The following is a 16764-nucleotide window of genomic DNA, read 5'->3' on the forward strand; positions in this document are numbered from 1 at the left end:
TCATGATAAAGAATTAGAACCGTGTGTGTCAAAACCTTGTGAACTCAATGTCAAATCATATAAAACAAGTGACTACAGGGAAGGAGGATATACTAAACATTAAGAGATTTTTACAAAGATGTTTAGTTTTAAAGGGTCATTTTATATCAAGAAATTTGATTATTTTACTTTGTCTTGATTAATTTGTATGTCGCTGGACTATATTCCAGACACAGTGCTAGGCATTGGAGACACAATGTCAAAAAAGTTAAAAAATATCTCATAGGTTCTACTCCTCTCATGGCTGAATTACGCAACAGAAAATGTTTGATTCTGAAGGACTTTATGAAATCGTTGGATACAATTATTGTTTTCGGGGGGGAATGGTGAGTGGAAAAATAGGAGACGGAGAAATTCCTATATCACAGTTACTTTATGGAAAGTTTGGAGTTTTTGGGAATTATTATAGTTTGGAAATATATCCTCATGAGAAATATATCTAGACTAAACAAAATCCATGCCAAAGAATGCTGAAAGAGATCTCATCTAATTTTAGGAGTTATAAAAAATAAAACATGATATGCATGGTTAGAGTTAAGGAAGAGGTAAAATGGAACTGGATGTTCTGAAGGGAAGGAATTGACAGTAAGCATATTTTCAGAAAGGTCTCCACAGAAATATCAGCAGAATGATTGATTTTTCCACATAAAAGTTGACTGAGGACTATAAAACATTCCTTTTTATAATTTATAATACTATATATATATATATATATACACACACACATATATAAGCTATATAAACTAACTATAAATACTATATTATATCTATATATACTATAAATACTCAACTATAACTATAAATACTAACTATAAACTATGTTATACCTGAACAATTTTTCATTAATTTTTTCCTTACCCTCAATAGTTCCTTGTGTTGTTCAATAAAGGTTTATTTTCAATGTCACAGTGATAACTATGGCCTCTATTGTCTCAAGTCAAGGTATGTTACAATTCCTTTCTCCCTGGTCCCCTTAGTCAGATTTGAAGTGTCTAGTCTTCATCACTAGTTAAAACCTCACTCATTGTGTTCTCTCAATTTTAAGGGTTCCTTGTACTCTAGTTCCACTTAACCACTTAACAGTTAGATTAGATTTTACAATGGAACATTTAGTTCAAAGGTATAACAAGAACAAACATACCAATGCATCTTCCAACTACTGGAAGGGCATAATCTCCTCTACATCTCTTCAGTCTCTGATTAAGGGAATAGGATTAAGTTCACAACTTAACTCCATTCCTATATAGCATGGTCTCACCAATTTTCAGGTCCAAAAGCCCCCTGGGCTTCCATCCAAACACTGTCAGGGCTTTCTTTTTGGATTGGAAGCAGCATCCAGCCTGGAATCCTGTCTCCAAGGTCACCATGGTTCAAGTTACTGGGACTGAGGTAATATCTGCAAAACTAAATTCACATTTTCCCCAAAATGCTTCCCTCTTCCTAATTTCCTTGTTACCTCAAAGGATATTCAGATCAAAACATCAAATGGAAATAGTTATATGGGACTACAGGGAAAGTCTAGGTAGGGCTGGGTATATAAACCTGGGAGTCCTCTTTATGGAGATGATAATTAAACAGAGCAGAGCTGATGAGGGGTGTGTGTGTGTGTGTGTGTGTGTGTGTTGTGTGTGTGTGTGTCAGAGAGACAGACAGACACAGAGAGCACTCTTCAGATCCAGTCAATTTCCAAATCTTTGCATTTTTATATACACAATATACACAAAATCTGTCACTGCTCATGAAGGGCTTTGAAGGCCAGAGATTATATGTTTGATTCTGGAGTGGATAGATAGCTGTCAGAGTTTATTGAATGAATGAGTCACATGGTCAGATCTATACTTTAGAATCATCACTCTAATATCTAAATGGAGGATAAGCTGAATTGGGAGATTTTTGAGCCTGGGCAATCAATGGTTAGGTTTTGAAATAGTCTAGGCATAGGGAAAGTATAAAAAAGATATTGTGAAAATAGAATCAATAGGACTTGGCAATTTATTAGATATGGAGGAGTAAGAAAGAGTAAGGGTTCAAGGTTAACATCAAGGTGCCCACATGACTGGAAGGAAATTGGTAGGAACTCTTTGAGGTAATAAGGAAGTTAGGAAGAGGGAAGTGTTTTCAGGAAAATGTAATGAGTTTAGTTTTGCAGATACGGTATTTAAGTTGTCTATTGAACATCCAGTTTAAAATGTCCAATAGGCATTTGGAGATGCAAGATTGGAGATCATGAGAGAGAGAAGGACTACATAAGTAAATCTGAAAGTCATCTGCATGGATGTGGTAATTGAATCCATGGAAACTAATGAGATAATTAAGCAAAATGGAAGAAGAGAATAAGGCCCAGGGAAGAGCCTTGAGAGAACCAAGGAGAGCCCTGGATGATTATACAGCAGAAGAGACTGACAAGGAGTGGTCAGACTGATAAAAGGAGAACCAGGAGGAAATGGAGTCACAAAATCTAAAGAGAGGAGAGTATCAAGGAGAAGAGGGTGATCAACAATCAAAAGCTTCAGAGAGATAAAGAAAGATGAGAACAGAGAAAAGACCAATACACATGTCAATTAAGTGATCATTGGTAACTTTGGAGAGAGAATTTTCAGTCAAATGATGAGGTCAGAAGCAAGATTGCCGAAAGTAAAGAGCAAGAAGAATGCAAGTGGAAGCCTCAATTGTACATAGTTTTCTCAAAGAGTTTAGCAATGAAAGGGAGAAGTTTAGAAATTGCAAGACTTTGGGGTTATGGAAAGATAAAGTATAAAAGAGATAGATAAGAGATTGATAAAGTGGAGAGACAGAAAGAGAGAGAGAGGGAAAGAGAGGAGAAAAAAGAAGGGAGGGGAAAGAAGGAAGGACAGATGGAAGAAAGAAAGAAGAAAGGAAGAGAATAAAGGAAGGAAGGACAGTTGGAAGGAAGAAGAAAATGTGGGACAAAAACATTGTATTTCCTGAAAACTGAAAAACTTCCTGTATTAATAGGATTTAGTGAGGTTCGGATTCGCTCCTATAAATGACACTCTCCAATGCACCAGAAAATAATAGGAAATAGGTAATTTATTTAGAAGAAGCAAAGCACAGATAGTTTGAATTTGCATAGAAAGCATAAATAATAAGAACAATCAATAATATAGCACCGATCAAGAGAGTCGGTAATGGAAGAGAATACATCACCAATTCAAGGGAACCTCCAAAGTCAATCAACGGCTGGGAGCCCCGTTGCAGCCTGTACAAACTTGAATTGTGTAAAGATTTTCCCGGGCGAAGCGTCCTTCCCGCGGGTGAGGCTCAGCGGGCTTACAGGACGCAGTGTTTTTATATTGTTCTAAACAAAGAAGGCTTGGGGCCAAGAACCCCTTTTTGATGCTTGCGCTATTCATGGTTTGTCCAATACACATCTGACCTTAGCCACGCTCCCATCCGCCTGAGGCTTGGTATTTTGTTTTTTAATAACATCACGTCTCACAAGGAGAGGAGCCAACCCTCCATGTCAACGTGACCTAGGAATGGCTAGTTCCTGGAATGCTAGGCCAAGAACACTCAGGAGATATGGAACGGTCATGACCGAGATTTGAACTGAACCTATTTATTTGAGTGATCTTATTAATTTAAAGGGGAATTTCCAATTTCCATTTCACTTGGCCTTAAGATCATGAGAATAATAGGTGAGGGGCAAAGGTGTGACATGAGTGTATATAGTGCGTATTTTGGTATACATACAACAATTGCATATACAAAGACATAAAAAGAACAAAGCAAGTAGTAGTATGGGGGTAGCTAAGGAATTAAAATACATAGTAGCAGTAGGAGATTTAAAAAGAAAATCATACCAATGATGATTAGTATCTGAGATCACTAAATGAGAAGCTTCGACTAGTCTTCCTGCGGCTATAAGAGTCTGTATTCGATGTTCATTTAACGCGCGTTGGTTGGACTCTAATAACTTTTTGATTTCAGTCGACTGATTCAAGATGTTCATAAGGGGATATAGAGATAGAGACACATGAGGTAGAGGCAAAGATTGGGGTACCCAAGCAAAATTTTTAACTAGGTTAGTGTCTGGTGGAAAGTAAAAATCATTTCCTTGCCAGCGTAGGAAAGATACATTGGATAAGCAACCAGAAAATGGAACAGTAGTAATCTACAGATAGAAGGTCAGAGTGATTATTAGAGGCTATACAATATTGAGTAGATACTTCATATATCATAGAAAAGTTACTCACTGGGTATAAAGTTAGATCACACAAATTGGATGAATGTGAGAGAAGGCAGGGTTCCATCTGCCGAGTCATCATCCCACAAACAATCCCTCCATTAGTTACAACACAATCAGACAGAGTATGAGTTACATTATACCAATCTATATAGTTTCCATAGATATAAGGTAAAGCAAAGTATTTATGTAAGACAAAAGGTATTACATGAAATTGACACATAACAGTCCAAGTTTAACTTGGTAGAGTATAATAGTTCCAGCGCACCAAAGTGGAGTGCATCTAGCATTCTCAGGTTTTTGCTTTTTCCATACATCTGACAAGTCAAGTATATCGTTCCATATGTGAGAGTTACCTTCCTGTAGTAATCTTTGGGCATTTTCCTTCTGTATGAGGGTATATAAGTTTTGCAAGGAACATTTAGTCCAATTAAATAAAACACCAATGTTTTTCATAAGGTGTAAATTAACGAGGATGCTATTATTAAAGACTTGTAAAAATTGGCCTTGATATTGTAATGTATTTTGGTGTGGCAGGATCGTTGTGGGTAACCATTGGGCATTCACAGTCAAAGCTTGAGAAACATCTTGTCCAGCACTGCGCAGTCTGCTAGCCAAGGTCTCAAGGTCTATAGAATTAACTATACCCAAACCAGTTCCTGCACCACCAAGTAATGTATCATACCAAGCTCTTTTTTTCCTGACACAACTTTCTAAAGAGGGAAAAGTTACATTATAATGAAACACTATTTTGTGTTGCAAGATAGAGGTGTTAGTACATGAGCGGGGACACGAATTATTCCAGGAGGTTTCGGAGTCACAGGTACAACCCATACTAATTGGTTTAGATATTCTTCATACAGCCCATTGGAGGTGTTACGACAATAAAAATATTTTCTGTCGTCCGCTTGTGATAGTGAGACAGTGTAGGTGGAGTTTACTTGTGTCCAATTATATGTTACAGATCTTAACCTTTTAGGAAAATATGGACTAGGTGGCCAACTTGTAAGGGTACAGGATATATTGGTACCGTTTGCTGCAGTAACAGTTAGATTAAAACTAGTTAAATTGATTCTCATTAGGGGAAATAGAGGGGCGTCCCAAACTTCTACGTTGAATGGGTATGACCAATTCATGATGTGGGTGTTGTTTTCACCAGCGTAGATGGAATCAGTACGCGGTCCTTGCTGAGGATTCCCCACTGGAATACCTGGAGTTCATGCCATAGTTAGCGTATAGCAGGCAAACACTGTAAAACACTTAATATCGTAAAAACATTTGGGTTAGTGGGACATGATACCATTTATCATCACCAGGGTATACTACTATGGCAGTATTAGTGTTTCCTTGTGCTATGAGCTCAGCTGGCCTTGGTCTATCAGATTGATGCTTCTTTATCCAAACTTTAGTACCATTATCACTCTGTATTTGTAGGGGGGTCCCATAATAAAGAGAAATAATATCTAGGGTTTTACAAGTGTTTTTCTGGGTAGCCCGTTTATAGGGGCAGGCAACTAATACCCAGAGTAGGTGTCCACACAAGTGCAGGCATATTGACACCCCTGACTAACAGGTAATGGTCCAATATAGTCTATTTGCCAAATTTGAGCAGGTAAAGACCCTCTAGCCAATTCTCCAGTGATTTTCTTCGGCACAGGCCGATGAGCAAATAATTGACATTGTATGCAATTTTGTACTATTTGCTTAAATAGATCCAGAGGTATGTTAATCCCTCTGTCTAATGCCCACCTGTAAGATGCAAGAGCGCCAAGATGTCCTGCGGTGATATGGACCCATTTTCCTAATTGTGTTTCATTTTCCTCTCTGGGGGTGACCTTTAAAGCTTTTCCTTGAAGTTTGGATAATTCATCAGCACGGGCATTATACTCACGTTCCACAGAATCTTGATTCACATGGGCATCTACATGAAATACAGATACATTAGTACATTGACACCATTCCCATATTTGTTCCCATAATTCTTTTCCCCACACATCTTTGTCTCTAATTTTCCATTCGTGTTTCTTCCAAATTGGCATCCAAACTGCTAGGCCATTGGCTACGGCCCAGGAATCAGTATATATATACATTGGCCACCTTGTTCCTTTTGAATTACTTGATAGACAGCCACTAATTCGGCCCATTGGCTACTCTGGCCTTCACCAGAGCTTTCCAAAATAGTATTGCATGAAGGGTTATAGGCTACAGCTTTCCAACATCGCTTAGATCCTATATATTTAGCCGAGCCATCAGTAAACCAAGCATGCTTCTTCTGCTCGGGGGTTAGAGAATCATATCCATTATTCCAAGAAACAGGTGATTGATCATAAGACTTTGGTGGTATATCAATATCATTTGAATGTTTTGGTAATTCTAATACCTTTTCATGCAAGGTGGAAATACCCGATCTGCCTGTCTTGACTCTATTTTGCAAATACCATTTCCATTTAATAATTGATGATTCTTGGGCATGTCCTATTTTATGTGAGGCGGGGGTCCCCATAATCCAACTCATAATGGGTATGGCTGGCCTCAATACAACTTCATGGTTTAAAGTTAAATGTTCTGTCTCTACCAGGGCCCAATATGCAGCCAATAATTGTTGTTCAAAAGGAGTATAATTTTGGCCAGCAGGTGGCAGTTTCCGCGACCAAAATCCTAAAGGAACATTCCTGCCCTGTTGTTTTTGCCATAAACTCCAATCAGCATATCCATGCAAAACTGTAACTTGCAATTCCATCGGCCCTGGCTGTACAGGCCAAAGATCCAGGGCAGTTTGAATAGCTATTTTGGCTTCCTCAAAGGCTTTCGATTCTGTTTCCCCCCATTCAAATGCATACTTTTTCCGGGTAACTTTATACAATGGCTTCAAAATCTGACCTAAATGAGGAATGTGATTCTCCAGAAACCAAACAACCCAACGAACTTTTGAGCTTCTCTTTTGTCCCTAGGAGGTGAAAAATCTAATATTTTTTGCTTGGCCTTGGGGAGGATTTCTCTATGACCCTTATTCCAAATTATTCCTAAAAACTTCACACTTTGAGCTGGACCTTGAATTTTATCAGGATTAATCTCCCATCCCTTCTCCTTCATATGTTCTATTAGTTGAGTTAATCTTTTCTCTACCACCTCTTTATTCTCTGCCTGTATTAAAATATAGAGGTCAAACTCAAAAATTTTAGACAATCCTTGGGGTCTAGCCACACTCCTCCAGCTCCCCCATCACTTAATCTTACAAGCCAGGAGATTGCAGGCTCTCCTGATCGCTGTGAAAACCTACTAAGCAAATCAGTAATTTCTCTTTGGGAGTAATCTTCCGTGATTTCAGTCACCCGGGGTGGGTTAGCTCCCTCCTTTTCGGCTTTTCTCCTATCTATCGGCCGAGCTTCCCCGTCTACAACATCCGGAACATCTTCCTCTATTACTTCCCCCCACCTATCATCATCTTCATCCCAAATATCACCTTCCCAAGTATCAGGGTCCCAATTCATATTTGCTACAGCTATTACAGCATGCACTTTCCTTTTACTCACCCTTCAAATTTTCTACACACACTCCTCTCTCCTACATGCTTAAACTTCCTTGCCTTTCTTTCTAATGATTTAAAATCCCCTTAAAACCTGTACATATCTCATTCCTTTCTAATTCTGACCTAACACTTCAACAATCCTTCCCAACTTGCCCTCTACCAACCATATAACCTAAGTAATAAAGTATTCTTCTCTCTTTCCCTCTCCCATCCACGCACTGCTTTGAAGCTGCTGTTACCTGGGGAGGGAGAGGGGGAGAATGAAGGCAACTTTTCAGAGTCCTGCTGCAGCCTTTGGCTGTCTGGCTGCAAACAACCCAAAAGGGAGGGAAATGATGTACTGGTCGTATCCCCCCATTATCCCTGCTGGCAACCGGCCCATCCGTCGCACCCCAAACGAGAACCCCCAACACCCCCAATCCTCACTAGGTCCTGTACACTGTGACCAGGTTTTTGCGAGCGAGGAAAACGGAGGGTCCTCCCAACCGGGGACCTCTACCGGAGCCCGGGGCTTTCTCTAAAGAAAGGCATTTATACAGCGAATCCTGTTCGTGACGCCAATTTTGTATTAATAGGATTTAGTGAGGTTCGGATTCGCTCCTATAAATGACACTCTCCAATGCACCAGAAAATAATAGGAAATAGATAATTTATTTAGAAGAAGCAAAGCACAGATAGTTTGAATTTGCATAGAAAGCATAAATAATAAGAACAATCAATAATATAGCACCGATCAAGAGAGTCGGTAATGGAAGAGAATACATCACCAATTCAAGGGAACCTCCAAAGTCAATCAACGGCTGGGAGCCCCGTTGCAGCCTGTACAAACTTGAATTGTGTAAAGATTTTCCCGGGCGAAGCGTCCTTCCCGCGGGTGAGGCTCAGCGGGCTTACAGGACGCAGTGTTTTTATATTGTTCTAAACAAAGAAGGCTTGGGGCCAAGAACCCCTTTTTGATGCTTGCGCTATTCATGGTTTGTGCAATACACATCTGACCTTAGCCACGCTCCCATCCGCCTGAGGCTTGGTATTTTGTTTTTTAATAACATCACGTCTCACAAGGAGAGGAGCCAACCCTCCATGTCAACGTGACCTAGGAATGGCTAGTTCCTGGAATGCTAGGCCAAGAACACTCAGGAGATATGGAACGGTCATGACCGAGATTTGAACTGAACCTATTTATTTGAGTGATCTTATTAATTTAAAGGGGAATTTCCAATTTCCATTTCACTTCCAATTGAGATGATTCCAAAACTTGCATGGACATTGGCCTATTCTGCTCCTATATTTCAGTTGGGTATTATGAATGATAGCAGTTAGGTCACCAACTGTATTCATCATAAAGCTTTCCATGAGCACAAAAGTCTCAGCAGGAATTTCAAGTAGAGTGGTCATGGGGATTTCCATGCATGATAAATAGGACAAAAAATTCTTCAGCCTTATTCTGCAACATTTGCCAAAGTGAAGTTCTGATTTTGGCTACAAGAGAAATGAAATTTCACATTCAACAAAAGTACATAATATGAATGTAACAGCTGCCTTTGTTCATTCTGTCCATGAAAAACATGTTCCTTTGGCAAACACACCACCTGGTAGGGTAATGAATACTAACATGGACTTTGTCAATGCTAGTCTAAGATAATTAGATATCTCTTGCTATATTAAGATCACTAAACTAATCCCTTCCAGCTGAATGCAAAAAAATAGAATGAACCAAATTTTAAGTATTTTATGTTGTGACAATTATTGAATGTGAAACAGTAGAAGTAAAAAAAAAATCTGGGTTCTGAAACGATAGTTGCAAAGAGAACATGTATACACACATGTTATATACATACACACATATAAGGTATAAACACATATATCTTTAATGTTTGTAAAGCATTTTGCATACATTGTTTTATTGAAGTCTTGCAATAGCTCTTGTACATTCAATTTTGTGGGTACTATTATTTTACAAGTGAAGAAACTGAAGTGATGAAGTGAGTTACCCACAGTCATACTGCCTATATCAATGGTGGAATTCAAAACTAGATCTCTTTCAAATCCAGTCATCTTTCCATATAGTACATTACCATTTGAGCAAAGATCCAAATAAAATTAGATCTGATTTAATAGGCATCTATTTAATTTGAAAAACCAGACTCAATAAGTAGAAAATCAAGAAAGTATGGCTAGACAACAGTTGCTGAATGTATGATGGAGGGATATCAAAGGACTGAAAGCTCCATACGATTCATTATTTTGATATGGCAGCCCCCCAAAACACTAATATGATCTTAAGTTATATTGATTTGCATTGTGTCATGGACTAGGAAGTTGCTGATCCCATTATGCTCCACCATATTCAGAACATATATTGAGCTTGAGATTCTATATTTCTTATATGGAGATTGTTCAGAAGATGACCAAGATGGTCAAAGGCCTTGAGATCATGCATAAAAGGATTAGAAGAAGATTTATAGAGAGCATAAAAGCTGTCTTCAAGTATTTGAATGACTGTTGTGTGGAACAAGGGTTAGACTTACTTTGTTTGACCATAGAGGGAAGGCCTATGTGTATATAACTATACACACACATGTATTTTGCTGTTTCCACAGAATCAAAGTTGCAGAGTAACAGAAATAAAGTATCTCATATTTGGGAGTGACTGGACTCAGGACTCCAACATATATTTGAAGAAGGATACTTTCTACAACATACCAGAAAAATACACATCCAGCCTTTGCTTGAATAATTTCTTGCCTGTGCATGTAACCCATTCCACCTTTGAATACATCTAATATTTTGCACTTCACTAAGCTTAGATCTCTCTCTATGTAACTTCTATCTTAGAATTATGGTTCTGGTTGGGGAAAAAACAAAAAGTGACAGTGAGTCATTTGTACAGGCCAACTTGGCATAGAAAGATTTGTCAACATTGGAGACAGGATCAGGCCAGGAACATTTTTCATATGAGCATTCCAGCACCCAGGGATAGGGTACACGCCAGGGTAAGAAGAGGTCCTATATCCATGCTGGGTCACCCTTAGACAGTTACTGGGGCACTATGATGGAAGCAGGTGCCCACTATCCAGTTCCAGTTCACATTCAGGTTGGACTGAGATGGGGACCTGTGCAGAGGAATGGTATTCCTGAGTCACGAGGCTCTGGGTAGTGTATGGAGAAAGGACCTGTTTCTAGGTCAAAGATTAAAAATATTGTAAGCTTCTAGAAAGAAAGAATTCAAGTACTGAGGAGCTATAGTCAAGATCTCACATGATCCAGCAGCCATTATAAAAGAATAGAGAACTTGGAATATGATATTCCAGAAGGTAAAGCATATGGGCTTGTGATCAAGAATAATTACCTAGCAAAACTCAGTTTAATGCTACAGGGAGGAAAATGGACCTTTAATTAAACAGCAGATTTTCTAACATCCCTGATTAGAAAAAAAAATCAGAGCTACAGAGAAATTGTGAAGTACAAATACAGGAGTGAAGAAAAAAACATAAAAAGTCTAAATGATAATGAACAATGATAATGGACTAAACAAGGATAAACTACTTGTCTTTAAATGTAGGGAGATGATACATATTTGCCCTGATCTCTAAGAGGATAGGAAGATAGGAGAGAAAAGGTGGGAAAGGGAAAGAAGGGATAGGGAAAATCATCTCACTTAATTAGAGTGCACTAGTAGACATCAATAAAAATAAGAAGGAGGGGATGGACAACTAACACTTAAACCTCACTCTCATATTCTTTTGTCAAAAGAAGGAAGAAAACACACACACACACACACACACACACTCAAACAGTTGAACACAAAAATGCACTTCATTTAATTGGGAAATGTGAGGGGAAAATGAGAATGGGGTGGGGAGAATTAGAGGAAGGGCAGATTAAGGCAGGAAGGGATTAATCTTAAACAAAGCAGATTCTAAGGAAGTATGAAAATATTTGTATCTCTTTGAGAGAACAAAAAAAAAATAGGAATCTGAGAGGGTTCCCATAAGTTAGAGAATGGATAAATAAGGCATGGTATATACATGTGATGGAATACTCTCATGATGAACTTTTATTAGCATAATGTTCAACCAAGATTCCAGAGGACTAATGATAAAACATACTCCCCACTTCCTAATAGAGAGGTAAAGGATTCAAGAGGCAGAATGAGACAATTTTTATAGACATGGCTGATCTGGAAATTCATTTTTATTGAATATACACATTTGTGATGGGTGTTGTTTTCTTTGTGTCCCCAATTTGATTTGGGGTAGAGGTGAAGGATGAGAAGATATATTTTAGCTGATTAAAACAAAATATTTTTAAAAATAAAAGAGGAAATAACACAAAGGATTATCCCTTTTGAAATGAATCAAAAATACATAGAATACCTGGGAATCTAAGTACACCCAATCTAAGGCACACCCAATACTTACGTAAGTATAATCACACATATAAATTTTAAAGAAATAAAGAGACTATTAGTAAACAAATCAGAGGCTGATGGATTGCTGGAGCTTAGAAATTAGCCCAACTGCATTGGGCTAAACTAATTGGGTATCAACACTAATTATGTCACATTGTGATTGAATACCAGTAGTACCAGGTTGAAAACAAAGCTGGTTAATACTCAACTGGCAATTGATGTCAGGATCAGAGTTATGAATAACTGTTACATTTCTAGACCAGGGAAGATAAAAAGAGAAAGAAAGGAGGGAAGGAAGAAGAAGCAAAGAAAGGAAGAAAGAAAAAGAAGGGAGGGAGGAAAGAAGGAAAGAAAATAGGAAGGAAGGAAGAAGAAAGTATGAAAGAAACACAAAGAAAGAAAGGGAAAACTGAGGTATAATACATATTCATGATCTGGGACACAAAATAGTAAAAATTACGATGTTACCTAAATTAATTTATAAATTTAATGGTAAACCATGAGAATACTTTATAAAGATAGAAAAAAATACAAATTTAATTTGGAAGAAATATAAAGGCCTAATATATCAAGGGAAATAACCAAAAAAGTGAAAGGAGAATAATACTTCCAGACTTTACATACATTAATCATCAAAACTATTTGGTCCTAGGTAAAAAACTGAAAAATTTTTTTTGATGGAATAGACTTTGTAAAGAAAAAATAGAAACAAACTCTATCACCTAGAATTTAATAAATCTGAGAATATAATTCACATGGTGAAAAGCTCTCTATTTGAAAGAACATCTGTGAAAACTAAAATGCAGTCTAGCAGTAGTCAAATTTGGCTCAAAATCTTATAATCTAATAAGCTCCAAATGCTTAATTTTCAACCATAATAATAACAGTTTCACCATTACAAAAATGAAAGAGAATGAGATCAGGTATCTTTCACAGCTGCATTTAAAGGGAGAGGCCTTAACCAAATAAGTGACAAAGGAAATAAAAAAAAGACCAATAAATTTTGATCACTGAAATTGAGAATATTTTACATTAACAAAATCAATGCAACTAGGATAATAAAGAAAGCTGTTGGTTTGGGAGAAATCTTTGTGTCAAATATCTGTGGTAAGAGTCTGACATATATATACATTTAGGGAGGTGGAGTGGAAAGCAGACTGGTTATTTCATCATTGTAAGAAGTTTCCTTCATCAATATAGAATTATATCTTCCTTACAATTCGTATCTATGAAGAGTTGCCTTTGGCAATAAGCAGTTAAGTGACTTGCCAAGGGTCACACAACCAGTATGCATCAGAAACAGAAAATGAAACCAGTTCTTCCTGCCTCTATCCACTGTGGCCCACCCAAAAGCAATTAATATCCCTTCAATTAATTAAAGGTCTGATATCTAAGATATAGCAAGAACTAACATAAACATATAATGCCAAGAGTCATTCCCTAAGGGATTAGTGGCCAAAGCATTCTCAAAGCATTCTCAAAGAGAAATTACTATTAGCAACTACATGAAAGATTTCTCCAAATCATTTATAATAATGAAAATGTAATTGAAAATTTCTCTGAGATTTTATGTCACACCCAACAAATTGGCAAAGATGATAAAAGGAAAGTATAGTAATCTAGTTAATTTTGGAGTGGTTGTGGAAAGATGGGTATTCCACAAAGTAATTTGGATATATGTTATAAAAATGATTAAGTTTGCCTCAGAGATCACATTGCTAAGCACTTACCCCAAGAAAGTTTTGTATATTAGAAAAGGTCATATATTCACCTAGAATCAAAATGGCTACCCATCAATTAGGGAATTACTCAAGAAATTATGATTTTTGATTATAATGGAATGTCACTGAATTATAGTTAACAATGAATATAAAGGATTCAGAGAAATGAAGTATGCATAAAACCGTTCCTTATAAGCATTGTTCATTTACCTAATTACTCCTTTAATAATATGTTGTATTAAAATCTCCAGAATTAGAAATCAAACTCACCATCCTAGCATTGAAGAATTGGAATATTTATCTTTGTCCTCTTATGAATCATCTCTCCATTCTCCATAGTCTTTAAATGATCATTGTCAATATCTTAACATTCCTAAGAGCGAATTCTTTCAGAACTTAGGGTAGAATTGCTTTTGGTCTAGTGACTTGAATTCATCATTCTTTTCTATCTACTTCTTTAGCTATAGATTATTTCCTAGATAACAATAATTCTTGGATTATTCTATTTGAGAGCAGAGAAGAAAATTTAATGAATAGTTTTATCTTTAGTCTGTTATATTCATCCCATCTGTGCCCAAACTATATTTCTTCTTTTCGATCCTCCTCTTTTTCTCAATGTAGCCTAATAAACAAATGAAAATAATCCACCTTTCTGTTTCTCTCATATTTTCCTAAAGATTTAAGTCTGTAGCTATGCTCAGCAATACAATGATCTAAGACAATTCTGAAGAACATGATTAAAAATATAATCTACTTTCACAGAAAGAACCAATGGGATCTGAATTCAGGTTGAAGCATACATTTTTTAAACTTTCTTTCTCTTTTCTTTGGTCTGTGTTTACAACCAGACTAATATGTAAATATGTTTTGCATGACTGTACATGTATAACCTATGTCAAATTGCTTGTCTTCTCAATGGAGGGGGTGGGAGACAAGTTGGAGTTCAGAATTTAAAAAAAGAATGTTAATTTTTCCACATAGTAGGAAAACACAAAATATTTAAAGAAGAATAGAGACTCAAGTCTCTCAAGCCCTTGACCTTAAAAAGGATATTTAAAGCATCATGCCATTTCTTTGTATTTATCCCATTACCTACACATACTCTTATCTTCATTCCATGTCTTTTTCAGGTGTTTCTTCCATTTCCTCCACATTAAAATAACTTCTTTATGTTTTCTCATTCCTGAGAGTTTTTTGTTGCTTCTGGGTTGAGCTCTTCTGTAGAAGTTTAGTCCCAGGGACCATACCTATATTTTCAATGAGCCACGATATTTTTATGAAATTAGGGGAAATTGCAAGGTGTTCTGCTTTTGACATATGGCTATTCCAGCAGATGTACAGATAACTGAAGTTCCCTATATTATGTGGATGTATTATATCATGCACAACATATTGTAAAAGGTGCTGTTTGGTACTGTGGAGAATAGTCTACGAAACAGTCCTTGCCCTAAAGACCTTTCTTTTTAGTTGGATATCCATAACATAGACAAATTAAAATGTGACTAATAGTACAAGGCAGCATGTGTTAAGGAGATAATGTGGTACAGTGGAAAAAACACTGAACAAGCAATCAAAAGATCTGGGATTTGGTCCCAGTTCTAGCAATCAATAACTGTGTGACCTTGAGCAAATCATTCAACTTATCCTTAGTTTTGATATCTATGAAATGAAGGATTAGATTTTAAGATGTTTTAGGTATCTGCCAGCTCTTATAATCTTTAAATTATCTATTTCAAATGCTAAATGAACCACTCACTGTAGTAATTAGAATGAAGGCTCTTTATGTGAGTTTAGTAGTCATGAAATGAGAGGGATACTTGATCATTTTCCCTTCCCCATAGTTCAAAAGCCTTTCTAGATGTGGTAATTGAGTATCCACAGTAGGAATGGAAAAAGAAAATACATACCCATGTAAAATATATTAGAAGATAATTTATACAGATGACCAAAATTTTAAGAAAGCTAGAGACAAAGAGGGCTGCTCTGGTACTCTAAGTTTGCATTCAGACTGTGGTGCTGATATGCCAGCTTCAAAGATGGCTTACCAGCTTTTTCTTTTTGTACAGAAAAACTCTAACTTTGACATGTGTTAGGTGAAGCCTTTCAGGCATCCCAGGGTGGTAGAAGATGTGGAAACAAGATATTATCTATCATATCTATTTCCAGACCTACCTTTTGGTTACTTTGAATGTTGTAATTGGTGAAAGGGGCAGAGGAAGGAGAAAAGAAAGTGAGGAGAGAACTTGACTAATTCCATGGCTGACTTTATGCTTTTTTCTTATACCAGTAGTTTGTTCTTCATGGCTTTGGCTGAACTTCTGAGAAAATTTCCTTTGAATGGATTGATGATCCTGGGCTCTGATAAAGAACAAAAGTGTTAAAGTTTATTAATGGAATGAATTTCTGATTTAGCTCAGTTTTCCTAAGATGTATCCAAATTATAAAGCACAATTAAAATTAAAATTAGCAGGTAAACATTCACTCAGCATCCTTCATTGGGAATTTCATGTCTTGCTACATCTTTAATCTATGAGATTGTACATCAGGAAATTTTCTAGGGCTATAAAAATCCCTGTCTCTAGTTGCAAGTACAATAATTTCTAAAGAAATTCAAGGAAAGAGTGGGTTTGCAAGAAAGACTTAAACATAATGTCACATTTCAGATGCATAGGTGGGTCATCATTTTATTTTCATTTATTGGACTATTGTCAGTTTCAGAGCTTGGCTGACAAGTGAATGGCATAGAGTAGAGGTGGCCAGGACCTAGTGATTAGAAAGGCTTACTGGGACATGGAAATAAATTAAATAATAGATCCTAGTCATGGATAATAGGAGGCCATTTGGACAGCAAAACAGA

The 16764-nt window shown here is 36.9% G+C and overlaps 1 long non-coding RNA gene across 1 annotated transcript; it reads right to left on the reverse strand.

Annotated features, from left to right (window-relative positions):
• Positions 1 to 3072: 3072 nt before the first annotated feature.
• Positions 3073 to 9000, reverse strand: LOC144454802 (uncharacterized). Its single transcript, XR_013483349.1, has 2 exons — positions 8543 to 9000; positions 3073 to 6167 (listed from the first exon to the last, which is right to left on the reverse strand). It is a non-coding gene; the product is annotated as an uncharacterized LOC144454802 (long non-coding RNA).
• Positions 9001 to 16764: the final 7764 nt, after the last annotated feature.

This window comes from Phascolarctos cinereus, unplaced genomic scaffold (assembly GCF_003287225.1).
Source record: "Phascolarctos cinereus isolate Bilbo 61053 unplaced genomic scaffold, phaCin_HiC Scaffold_7;HRSCAF=346, whole genome shotgun sequence".
In the NCBI taxonomy this organism is placed as follows: Eukaryota; Metazoa; Chordata; class Mammalia; order Diprotodontia; family Phascolarctidae; genus Phascolarctos; species Phascolarctos cinereus.